This window comes from Phasianus colchicus, chromosome 10, assembly GCF_987193195.1.
Source record: "Phasianus colchicus chromosome 10, bPhaCol1.hap1.1, whole genome shotgun sequence".
NCBI lineage: Eukaryota > Metazoa > Chordata > Aves > Galliformes > Phasianidae > Phasianus > Phasianus colchicus.
The window spans coordinates 20,061,567-20,074,377 of record NC_143445.1 but is presented as its reverse complement, the minus strand read 5'-3'; the positions used below and the strand labels follow the sequence as shown (position 1 = coordinate 20,074,377).

Sequence of the window (12,811 nt, the reverse complement as noted above, 5' to 3'; positions counted from 1 at the left end):
TCCAAGGTAAACTTTTCTATTTGAAGAGAATCACTTAATAGCCCTCTGCATTTTACTACGCATTACCTTCTCTTTTTATGCCACTGCTCTCTCCTCTACTGCATGACATAAGCAATGGAAAAAAACAAGCAAAAAGTATCCTCATAAAAGATTGCTGAGGGATATCAAACGCACTTTGAAGGCCGTTATCTCCTAAATATGGGTACTCACTCAAGTGACTTTGGGACTGCAGAACTTACACAGCTAAAACTTGGCTCCATACATGCATTAAAAAACAAGTTATAAACACTTGGAAAAGCTATAAAGTTTGCTTTTTCAAAGTTTCAAAGTCATACAAATTGAGTCAGTGCAATACTGCAAAGCAGATAGGAAATCAGAATGTGCTGTGTGTAACAAATGGGAAAAAAAAACAAAGTGTACGTGGGAATATGTGAGGAGTTCGGATCTTGAAGTCAGAAGCAGTCATGTTTGAGGCATTTTGTTTGTCTGCCAGGTTATCTGCCTGCCTCTGTGTTGGGTGGTTTAAATACCTGAGCAAAGCAGAGCTGACAAAACTATTTTGGTAAGCGTAGATGGTCGTTACCACTACTAAGTGCAGCATTATCACTGCTGAGCCTTTGATCCACTTGTTGCCTAAACCTTGAGTGATTTGTCGTTTCTTTCTGTCATGGAGAGAGCTAGCTGCTTGTCAAAACTGTGACTAATGAACAAAGGAGTCTGAGAAATTACTGGAAGAAGCTCTTTTCCTTGCATCTTAGCTCTTTATCGTGTGATGGCAGTGGCTGTGAGCTGCGGTTGCATAGTGTTGTCTTCACTTCCTTTCTTTGCTTTGTAAAAATGAACAAGGACAGAAATGGAGCAAATGAAATGAGAGAGAGATTTGCATCTGGGAGATGCCACAAAATCAACTGTGATACCCGCGGCTCTGTGAGTGTTTGGGATTGTTTGAGAATGAGGGCAAGAGGAAAAAGGAGCGAAAGGCAACTCCCCAGGTACTACATTTTCAGTCAGTCTTGGGTCACTTGTGAATATCCTGCCCAAGGACTCGTGAGGATGTACTTAACTGAAAAGAGAGGTTTTCAGGATGTGGCTATTATGTAGGTTTTAAACAAAATAAATTTTTTACAGTGCTGGTGGTGAAGCACTGGAATATGTTACTTTGTGTTGTGGTTGATGCCCTGTACCTACAGACTTTTAAGGCAAGGCTGGATAAGGCCCTGGGCAACCTGGTCTAGCTGTGGTGTCCCTGCTCTTTGCATGGGTGTTGGACACATGACCTTCAGAGGTCCCTTCCAACTCTAAGGATTTTATCATTCTAAAGTAATGTATTTATTATCATTGACTTCTAATGCCTGTTCAAAATTTAGATGATTTCTGGATTAGCGAAAGAAATCTAGTGTTTTGTCAACATTTTAAGGGGATAAGCAGAATGGCAGTGTAATTATGCAATTATCAGCCTGATAGAGGTTCCAGGTCAAATAAGGCAATGACTTATGTAAAGCTCATCAAGCACAGAACTAGAAGTCTAATTAATATCAATCAAATTCAAGTTTATGAAGACTAGATCATTACCTAACTAACAAAATAACTATGTGTAAGATAATAACTTGTTATGAATAAGTGACAACAAAAGAAAGCTTTATTTGGGATTAATTTAAAAAAAGAACAGCTGGAAATGCACATGGCAAATAATGCAAAAACTTGATTAGCTGCCAAGACCATAACTGTGCATAGTCATAATGGAGACAATCACCTAGATGTGCAGTGTGGGTCATCAGCACCCCACAGGTAATTTCAACCTGTACACCACACCATGCAAGGGAGTACAAAAAGATAGCACACAGCATGGTTGTTGTGACCAGCTGGTAACTTATTCAGTAATTAATCACAAAATTTGCCCATATTAACTTGCTTTTTTCCCATCTCCCCCTCCCTTTCTGAGCTCCCTATAGTTTATCTTTGTCACCTGGTTCCATTTGACATATTTATCAATAATTTTCACCTGATAAAGTTTTCAAATTTGTTCAATTCCAAACTGTTCATCCTTTGCATAACGCCACATCTCATGCTCTTAGGTTATAAACAGCATCTACTATTTATTTGTCAGATGTCATCTGCAAATTTCTCTGTGATATTGCCGCCCTCTTCTTTGTACAGTGTATCCCATTTTCTCAGCCAATTTCATTAGCATACTTCCATTTTCCTCCAGAGGACTGCAGAAGACATCAAATAAGATCAGTTCTTAGATTGATTCTTCAGAAATTCCATATTTGAGTCTCAGAGTTCCTTGCAGTGCAAATCAAAACAAACTTAAAAGCCTACCGGAAACTACATGGTGAACAAGGTTGAAAATGTATTATTCAGGCCAGCAGGTAGAGATAAGATTCAGTTCTTGGACACTGGTACAGAGAAATGTAGCTAAAATTAGAGGCATTTTAAAAATAGCTAGTGGAATTAATCGTGATGTTTTACTGATTGTTTAAATCTAAAAATACTCTAATCCAGACAATATTTTCTAAGTATCATGAGTTAATTTAAGTCTGGAAATTAAGTCATGGATGCTGGTTTAGAGGGTAACAGCTTTTTTTTTTTTAATTATTAATTTATTGAGAATTTCAACTTGATATTGAAGGTGTGCAGAGTTCCCAATTGACTGAGATGCACCTGTTCCCTCTACATGGAATTTGTGAACGTGAAGCTTCACATAAAAGTTCTTCAGAAGCCTTACCTTATTTAGTCTTTATGTTATCCAGAGAGTTACAACGCAGAATGCAATTTTTGTCTTCTAATATTCTCTTTGATGTTGCATGAAATTATCTAACTATTTTCACTACGCATTGATCCTCAATACCTCCAGTCTTTTGGGCTGTCCTAAGCAGAGATACCATCGATCTTTTGTTTTCCATGCAAGTTCATTTTATACACCTGTGCAGAACCTGACAAATCATTTATAGGACAATTTTCAGAAAGTGCATGCTTTCAGTTAGAGTTGGAGGCACAAACACCATCTCCTATAATTAAACCTTAGGATTTTGACAGAAGGCATAATTCTCTGGTTAAATCGGTAGCATCCATAAATCTGAACCTGAAGTGTGAAATTGTATGTAAAGTAAGTCTCACATCCATCTCCATTTTATTATATTTGTTGCAATGCTTTGAGAGAAGTAGTGTTTCGCTCTGGATGAGGAGTGCCATTAGGGCACTCAGCTATGTGATCAGTCAGCACACTTTTCCAAAGAACAGGACACGCTGTGCTATGAAACACAAAGCAGAGACATACCATGGAAGAACAGTTCAAATGTAGAAGTTTGGATAAAGTAAGCTGTTGGCAGTTCTGCACCATGTTTGCTTTAAGATGACAAAAGCTTTCTCCAGGTGGGCCAGGTATTCAAGACAACTTGATAAAAGGATAAAAGGGGCCATGGGTGCAGGTAGGCAAGTGTAGTGAGGGCTGCAGCAGAAGACAGAATCCTCTCCATTTTCTTTTTATTATGAAATAAGAACGGAGCTATGAATCATTGCAGCATAGACAAATCATCTGAGGTGTCTTCAAACAGCTGCTTGATTGAGTGCTGTAATACTGCCTGTCATTCAATAGAAAGAACTCCAGTTCATGCTTATCAGTCGATAGAAATGTGCCCAAGGCCAAAGTGAGACCCTTAACTTCATCAAACAACATGGTTTTAGAAGCTCCTCAATTAAAGCATTTGAAGCCTCTTCTGAGTAGACATACAGACCTCTGTGTAAGCCAGGTGGATACCAGCACAACAGATTGAAAGGAGCTGCAAAACAGATGCAGAATTGCAAGGGTCCTGGGTCACCAGAGAAACTCCTAATTCTGAACTGCTGCCAAGAGTAGCAAGTTCAGGTTGGAAACAAAATGGAAAAGCAGTAATGTATTGATGCCCATGTCCCAGACTTGCCTACTCATACAGCCAATGTGGACAAAGCATGCCAGCAGCTGGATCCCAATTGGTCTGGAGCACACCTTGAGTTGCTGGGCATTCCCCTTCTCATTTGTACCACCATCTCAGCAGAAAAAAACAGCAGAAAAAATCAGCGGAAAAAAAGGGTTTGAACCCTTTCCCAAAAGGGAATTTCATCCTCTCCAAAACAAACAAACAAACAAGCAACCCAAAAAAACCCCCAGAAATTAGGAGAGAAATCATGATATTCACATGCAAATATATTCACTTTTATTATTATTATTATTATTACAGTCAATGAATGAAGAGCCTATTGCTGCAAAGTCATCTGTCTGGAAAAAAACTACTGATTCTGCCAGAGGAGAATGCTTAGTGGGAAGCTGAGGTCACATCAGTACTTCTTTCCATCACTTTAGAAATTTTACTATGAAGACTAAAACATCTACAAAGGTAACTCTTGTTACTTTTCTGTTTTTTTTTTTGTTTTTTTTTTTTTCTGTATGGATGCTGGTACACACATCTCAAAGAAATTACACTTAATGTAAAAAACAAGATATAATGATTCTGTTATCAACATTAGCTCTCTATGTAGTGCTTTCTGGGGTTCTGTGATGGCAGAAGATTGAATTTCCATGACAACATTACAAAATATATTCCTTTTTGGTTCGCTTAAGTTGGTACTCTTTGCTGAACCCAGCAGGTGATGCTGGCAACTGTGAAGCTCAATGCATACTGAAGTCAAATGAGATCTTAACCGTATAAAGATTTAGGATGAGATGCTTAAATGATTTTCAGGGTTGCAATGAGCTCTAGCCAAGAAATCTATTCTCTCTTGATTTATAATAGTCAAATATAAGAGGTAAAAATATAGCATTATTTCATTTAGTAATCATCATGAATTCTGGCATGTATCTGCAGCTGAAGATACCACACATGGCCCTACTGTTGCTTTCAAGGCTGTTACAAATATTCAGTTACAAATCAATTACAAGTATTTGAGTGTAAAGGTCTTTTTGGAGGAAGAATATTTGAGTCTATTTGAGCTTTGTGTCTAACTCAAACATGCCATGTAATTTTAGCATCTTATTTTCCTACTACGTTTGTCATTGTAGGTTTGTCCTCTGAGACTCAATCCTTTTCTATAAAGTTCTCAAATAAATCTATTTTTAATTCAAAAGATTAAAACAAAACAAAAGAACAGAGAAGGAAACCATGAGTCTCCAGTATTCAAATACTTTCATTAAATAAAGTATTAAGCATTTATCAGAAAAAAAAAACAAAAAAAACAAAAAAAAACCACCATCCTTTGCCATCAGTTTCTAAAATCATGCTCCTAATATTTAAAAAAAAAAAAAAAAAAAAAAAAAACTTTCCACAGGGTTTCACCCAGCATAACCTAAACCTGAAATCTGTTAAATCTGCCATCTGTTTCCTATTGCATCATGCACTGAGTCAAACTTCCACAGTCTCGGGCATGATGCAGAAAAATGTGGGGGGGGGGAAAAAAAAAGATACAACCTTTCTGTATTAGATTGTCAACAATTACTTTGAATTATGTTCTTTTCCAAAGATAAGTCAAATTCATAATGTATGTGTTATGATTTTTGCCATGAAGTATTCATTAAAGTTTTGCTGATTGAGAACGCTTTTGACAGAGCTATCACCTAAACTTCAGCTGAAGACAGCCTTTCAAAACAGCTATGAACACTAAAGACCATAAATTATTTGTAGCAAAAAGAACTTTGCATCCTTCTAATCTCTATCTCACCTTCTGCTGGTAGAGTCATCCTTGAGCCCACTGGTACTGGGCACTGCATGCACTCCTCGCTGAGCCACAGAGCCCAATAAATCTGCTCCTCCCAGTTGTATCCCCTTCCTCATCCTGTTCAAGAAGCCTTGTTTATCTTTTAATGCTGGTTTTTCTGATGTTTTCAGCCAAAGCAGGCTCTTAGCTCTATCACAGGTAGAAGAATCTTTTAAGCAGCATCCATTGGCTTTATTCTTTCTTACGTTCTTCATCTGCTTGTTCTTCCCCCACTGCTGCGCTCACTGTTTGAGTCCATATTAGTGCTGGGCAGAACTGCAGTTACAGTTGGCTGGGAGGACAGCCAGCTTTCCCCTTTTTCTATTTCTTCATTCCTGGTGACCATTTGCCTTTGTAATAGAAAGAATTTGTGGTGTGAAGAACATGCTTGTTGATACGTTTCTACCTTTGTAATTGCACTGGAAACGTGAATGCTCTTTGCTTTTGGGATAACTGCATTGCCATGAACACTCAGTGCCTATAGCAGGGCCAGTTTTAATAGCTTAGCCCTTGCAGAGCCAATTCTCATCTGCAGAGAAAGAATTTATAATATCTTGCCTGTAATCAGGCTCAGTACAGGGCTGAGGAATGCAGTCTTTTTATGCCAGCTCTGCTTGTGTCAGTCAAAACCCATTAAGCTCACCTGTCACTTAGCATGTGATCTAATTCAGCCCTCACAATTCCAGTGCAGCCAGTTTCAGCCTTGGCACAAGCTTTCAGTGCCAGATAATGATATTCTGAGACATTTAATTTCAACCCTTATAAAACTGCTTAACTGAACGTATCGTGCTCAGCTCCAGGTTTCTAAATGAACGTGCATTTCAAGCTCAGAAGAATTAAATTCACCCAAACCACGGCACTGCTTTCAGAGCCTCCCATATCCCAGCAACACGGTAGGGATGGGAAGAGATAAGCTAACTCAGTGGTTGTCTGCACACCCCCAAATTTGTCATCTTATGATCTCTGTTCTACAGAAATGGACACTGTAAGGTGCCCAGTAGCAGAGAACATCTGCTGATGGAGGCTCAGCCCTGGGATGCTCTCAGACAGTCAGAGCTACTGGAGCAGAGGCTGCTTCTGATGTGCACTTGGAGGGAAAGAAAGGAGACCATGAATTCGCCCTACAAAGCACTGTTTATATATTTACATATTTTCTTACAGGGTCTTCATTTTTCAAGCTCAGCAAGGTGATTGAGGCTCAGGAGACTGTTAGAACCATACAGGGAACAAGGTGTGTCTTTATTTTAGACTTTAATAGTTCAAATGCCAATGACGTTATGCACATTATTTTTATTTTTTTTTAAGCCCACTACCTCAACAACAACCAACCATTACCAGGGCAAGAAAAGTGACAGATTTTAGATGGCAGGATATACAGATGCATATATATGCACCCATCACTCACACTGTAAGACTTGCACAGAATGGGAAGCACTACAATGCCACACTTAGCAGCCAACACATATGTTCAGGAGCACAGACTTATTCCTATCATTACAAATGCTTTAGAACATCTTGATGTATAAAATAGCCCCTTGTATTCATATTCCTATCCTTACATGCTGTCAGAAGTTTTTTCCTCATTTTAAAAACATGCTCATTAGTATTTAGAAATGGATTTTTTGCACCCTTATTTTTGGCCTTAAAGTTGATCAAGGGAGGACCAAAAAATCCTTGAATTTTATTTTGAAGTAAAAAGGTTTTAGAAGCTAGTATACAAAAGCTATCAAAATCCCTAATTAAAACCCCAGAGAGTTCTGAAAACTCTAAAAAGCACTTATCTTCTCAGAAGGTATATCTTTGTTCCCTGTATATCTGTACTCATAAACTGAAAATAGGTGAACACACTTTAGGCTGTATAAATTATTGCCTAAAATCCCATGCAGTGTGCACAGATACATTTAATTACAAAGGTATTTTTCCAAATGTAACAAACATTTCCTGGTTTAATGTGTTATCTTCTTCACAAGCCTAAATATCTCCTGGATGCAAGAGTTGCAAAATATATCAACAATTCTTCACCCTTTTGCTACGCTTCAAAACCAAATTAGTTGTAAATTCAATAAATGAAGTTACAGGTAAAGCAAAGGAAAAAAGAGAGAACTGCTCTAAATAAAACGAAAAATCATAGCCTATTATTTTCTGCAGAAATGCTAATATCCCTCTACATCACAAGGACTTTTGAACTACGTTTCTATGGCTGCTGGTGGGGAGTCAGTTTATTTCTCTGGTGTATTAAAGAGAATAATTTATCTCTCTGAGAAAAGAAAAAAAAATCATGCAAATATTTTTTCCAAATAAAAAACATTCTATTAAAATTCACATTTGTGAATAAGGTAAATGTTGGGTAGCACACTGATGACAGTATTTATATAAGCAAAATGCAAAATAACATATTCCAAATGATCATTACATTAATTCCATTTTGCCTTTGCTAGGATGGTAGCAGCTGAAATTAGGTATTATTCTCAAGTATGTGTGCTTTACCATTATTTCATATAGCAACACTTCAGGCAGTACCAATTTCATCCCCTGTTTGTTTCTTCAGAATTTCAGAGACTAGAGTTAATGAATTTACTTATGCAAAACCCCTCTTCTTTCCTTTTCACTGCATTCCTTCAAAAGCCACATGTTAGCTTGAACAGAAAGTGGAAATAGAAATCAATTCAGATTTTTTTTTTCCACTTTCTAATTTTAGGGAGAGAACTAACATAGAAATACTGTTCTGCACCTCATCTCTATCTCTGTGGTTTTCAAGACTCAAAAAGACAAGGGTACAGCTGACCTGACCTAGTGATGGCTCAAGGCGCTCAACGACATTCAGTAGACAACCATAGTCATCATTTCAACCAGATTTTCTGTAAGTTACCTTAACTTTAATATCTTCAGTATTTTATTTGTACTAAAAGCCATGAATTTCTAGACTCCAGAATGTGCAGAATGGCATTTTTTACAGCTACGCAATTAAAACAAAGAGGCAATCCTTGCTGACCACAACTCTGGGCATTCTGAGATGGCTTTGAAACTAGATTTAATTAAGGCTTCAGAGCTCATGTCCACGAATCAGTGCTTGCTGCATTAGCAAGGTCTAATTACTTCCCAGTGCCCCAAGCACTGGTTGACCTCTTCTCAGGCTGGCCAGCAGCATGGCAGCTGTGGACTGGAGTGATCCCTACCAGAGGGCTGAGCTGGAGTTCTGGGTCACAGGAAATTACTTTGTTTAGAGCAGAAGATGATTATTAAAAAACTTACAGCAACTTATAAAAACTCAGACTTATAGCTGGCTATTGGTGTAATTTACTTTTCCAGACTTGAGGCTGGTTACATTTATATTGCTGGATTTGAAAAAAAAGGTCAAGTTAAGATATGTGTTGACTGCGTAATATTATTTTAGCATTCCCCTTGATCATATCTTCTGGAGCTGTTTGCTCAGAGAGAAGCCGCAGTGCATATACAGGAGTAGATCTGAGGTGAATATGCAATTGCTGAAATTCGTGAGACAGAATTTTAAATACTGGTACAGGTACATTCTGATGCCCTTACAGTATCTGTTGTACTGTATATAAGGACATGAGCTGCCAGAATGACTGAATATTACATGCAGGACTTTATAAAGGGTTGCTGCTAGTAATGCCTTGAAGAAACCAAAGATGGTGATGTTTAGCAGCTGGGGATAGTTTAGGTCATCTGATTCTATCCTACCTAAACCAATGATCCTTAATGCAAATCACGATGGATAGCAGCAACTGAAATTCACAGTACATCAATCACAATGTATTCAAAAGTCCAGAGTTAGAAAAATAATGCTGAAAGCTTCATCAAATATTGAAAATTGAGCCAGTGCTTCGTGTATAATAGGTACCAGGTATTTGTCTCTATATAAAATTATTTAACCTCTATATATTACAGATGGGGCTCGAATTCTCATTTTGTGACTTACTTTTTCACATAAAGCTGGAAATAAAATTTCAAAATACAGTTCATTTTAACTCCTACTTGCAGTTAAGTAAAAAAAATTCTTTCTAATATGCTTTTGGTAAATCCTTGGTTTTGCTATGAGGGGAAATGAAAATATTTGTATCACTTTGAGAAATGAGACAGCTACCAGGAGTATTAAGGGTTTCTCTTCAGCCAAATTTATGAATTATCTCTGAAGTTACTATTATTTTCCACAACATTTAAAGCAGCTAGGAGAAATGTTCACTTTTTAAGATGTTCAAAATACAGTTTTATACTTGTCTTAATGACTGCAAATCAGTTAATCGCATGTATAAACCACCATCTGCTCACCTATTTTTCAAATCTCTAAATGTAAACTCATTTTGATATTATGTTCAGACAGAGCACCATGTGTGTAAGAGATTTACACATAACTCCTCTAGGATTCAAGGCTTTTTGAGATGAATCAAATACTGGAGATGTACCCATGCATCTCAGGTATCTCAAAACACTGTTACATGTCCAAAATGCCATCACAAATAACACAGACCGTGATGCCATACGCCATACAACAAACTGTAGTGATGTGGTAGTCCCTAATTTCAGATTTGAAAAATTAAAAGTGTGAGGAAAAAAATGTATTAATGAATATAGATGTGCATTAGCTGGAATGGAAGTACTTTGGCATTTGTTACTGAATAGTCTTACCTTAAAGGACAAAACTGAAAATAATGAAGATCAGCCTCTACAACCACCTGCTGAAAGACACCGTTGACTTCAATTTGCACTCTTGACTTCAAAAATTTATGACTAACTACAAGGCTTAGAAATCCACAACAAATGCCACTGGATTTGCATGGCCGTATACTATTTGCTTGTCAAGTCAGATACCCATACTGCTAAAGTAGTTTTCCTGCTAAGCTAGAAAATATATTAAATCTAAACCTTTCATCAAAAGAAAATTGAGATGTAGAAGGAAAAAAAAGCAACAGGCTCATATCATAATGTGATGGCATGTCTATTCAATGGCCCTCTTTTCTGATGAATCTGATGGTTAAACTAGATGATCTTGGTGGTCTCTTCCAACCTTAATGATTCTATGATCACCATTTTAATTCAAAGTTCTTTCTTTAACATCTTCAGAGATGGCATTTTGTCAGGTGACTTGATCTGGACTTGAGCTGAACTGCTCTGTTCTGTGTTTCAAAGCATTTTTCAGAATATTTTTGCCAGAAGGAAAATAGGGCTACCTGCATTTTTTTTTTTCATTTAGTAATGAGCAATTATAATGTATGCATGTGCACCACACGCACCTAAGTAAGGAAAAAGCAAACCCACCTAGTTTTCATAAAAGCCTTTACCGACACAGGTGGCTTCTGCAAGGTTTCACAGGGAAATGGCTTAATAAGCATAACAAATTTGTAGAAATCCAAATTGTAAACCGTCTCAGAGCTTTAAAAGCAATAGCAGCAGCAACAGGGAAAGCACAAAGAAGCAAAGCCCTGTCCAGATTATTTTCAGCCCAGTATCAATTCAAAGCCAGAGATTCTCTCTCACAGGAACCCCATTAATACCCTGCTGAAACAAAGCTGAATTTAATTCAAACTCTGTGGGTAACGATGTTGTCTACTTTCCTCTTTACTGTTACACTACAAAAACTCAGGAATTAGCTTTCAGACTAGCCACCTGCTATCACAACAGACTGCCAAAAGCTGAAAGTATTCTCTTCACTTTTTTTTATTATCCTTTTTTAGGCTTAGTATTCCTGGAGATGTAATTTCACAAAATTTTGTTGCTTTGCAACAAAACTCTACATATATTTTTCTTCACTCACAAGAAAATCCCAGATTACTTCCTCCCCCTCATCCCCCTCCCAAAAAATTACTTTTATCCTTGTCAGTCCCACACCATTTATTTGCTGGAGACAAAAGTCATCAACACTACAGTCAACGGGAGCAGTTAATGAACTTACAGCAAATTACCCAGTTTCTAGTGAATCCTCACATTCAAGAACATACCAACTGCAATTCAGTGGACTCTCATTTCAAGAAACAGTTTACTGCCTTCGTATTTTCAGGAAGGCAGAATGATAGGGACAGTATGACGACACAAACCTCCCAGTCCAACATGAGAGATTTCTCTACTCCTCTTAAAATTTAAAGAATTCGGTAACTTTTGTTTGAATATACAAAAACTTTCTTCAACTTTTGTAGAGGGAGATAAAGGTTTTTCTGTTCTAAGGAAACAGATAACCACTGCCATTTGTTAGATTACCAGTTTCTCTTCTCTCCCATCTTCTCTGCCTGTACTAAAGCCAGGCTATAAAAATACTGACAACAAAACAGCAAACAATTGGTTTGACTTGAGTCTGAAACCATTTCAACACTTCATAGTTGAATAAAAAGCTAAATTTCCATCATGGCTCTCTCCACTATGATTTCAATTGAACTACAGTTTGGTTCCAAATTGTGAGAAAGCCAAGTTTGTAGGCAAGCATGCAGAATTCATGCAAACAAAATTGAAATGATAATTGAGTGAGAGTTTTTGAATACATGTTATATTTGTCCTAGTCAATACCCCTCCGTGTTCTTAATTCTGTTTGTCCAAAATAAGGATTTGTCCTGAACATTTAGATTACACTAAATGCAAACGCTCGCATAGGACAAAGAATTCCTCACTAGGAATTGTTTCTCTTTAACACAAACTATATAACGTCAAAAATTTGATTATAAAGATGCTTCTCGTGAGAGCCCAGATTGTTTGCATAGGCCGCATGATACTTGCACTCAGCAGCATGTGCTGCTCCCTCCAGCCCAGTCAAACAGCAGCAAGGCAGCTGAGGAGCTGAAATGTAATTCCACCACCTGTCCATTCTGCAGCATTAGCATGCAGCGCACAAGGATATACAATCCCAACCTATGCTCCCATTGCATGACCAAAATGGAAATATGTGTGAAATCCCTTTACTAAGCATCCTGAATTGCAAGTGCTAGTCCAGAAAATGCTCTATTTCTGTGAATTTACATTAGTATTGCTGCAGCACAGTTTATGGTTGGCTTATAGGGGAAAAGTGCTTACACTGTCTCAGTGCAATGTAACCAATGGTATGCTGGACTATGCTCATAACTTTCTCTAAAAGTAT

The 12,811-nt window shown here is 37.5% G+C and overlaps 1 long non-coding RNA gene across 1 annotated transcript; it reads left to right on the top strand.

Moving 5' to 3' along the window:
• The first annotated feature begins 4,228 nt into the window (after positions 1-4,228).
• LOC149916650 (uncharacterized) lies at positions 4,229-8,574 on the top strand. The gene is made up of 3 exons (XR_016469493.1): positions 4,229-4,376; positions 6,892-6,961; positions 8,429-8,574. It is a non-coding gene; the product is annotated as an uncharacterized LOC149916650 (long non-coding RNA).
• The last annotated feature ends 4,237 nt before the right edge of the window (positions 8,575-12,811 follow it).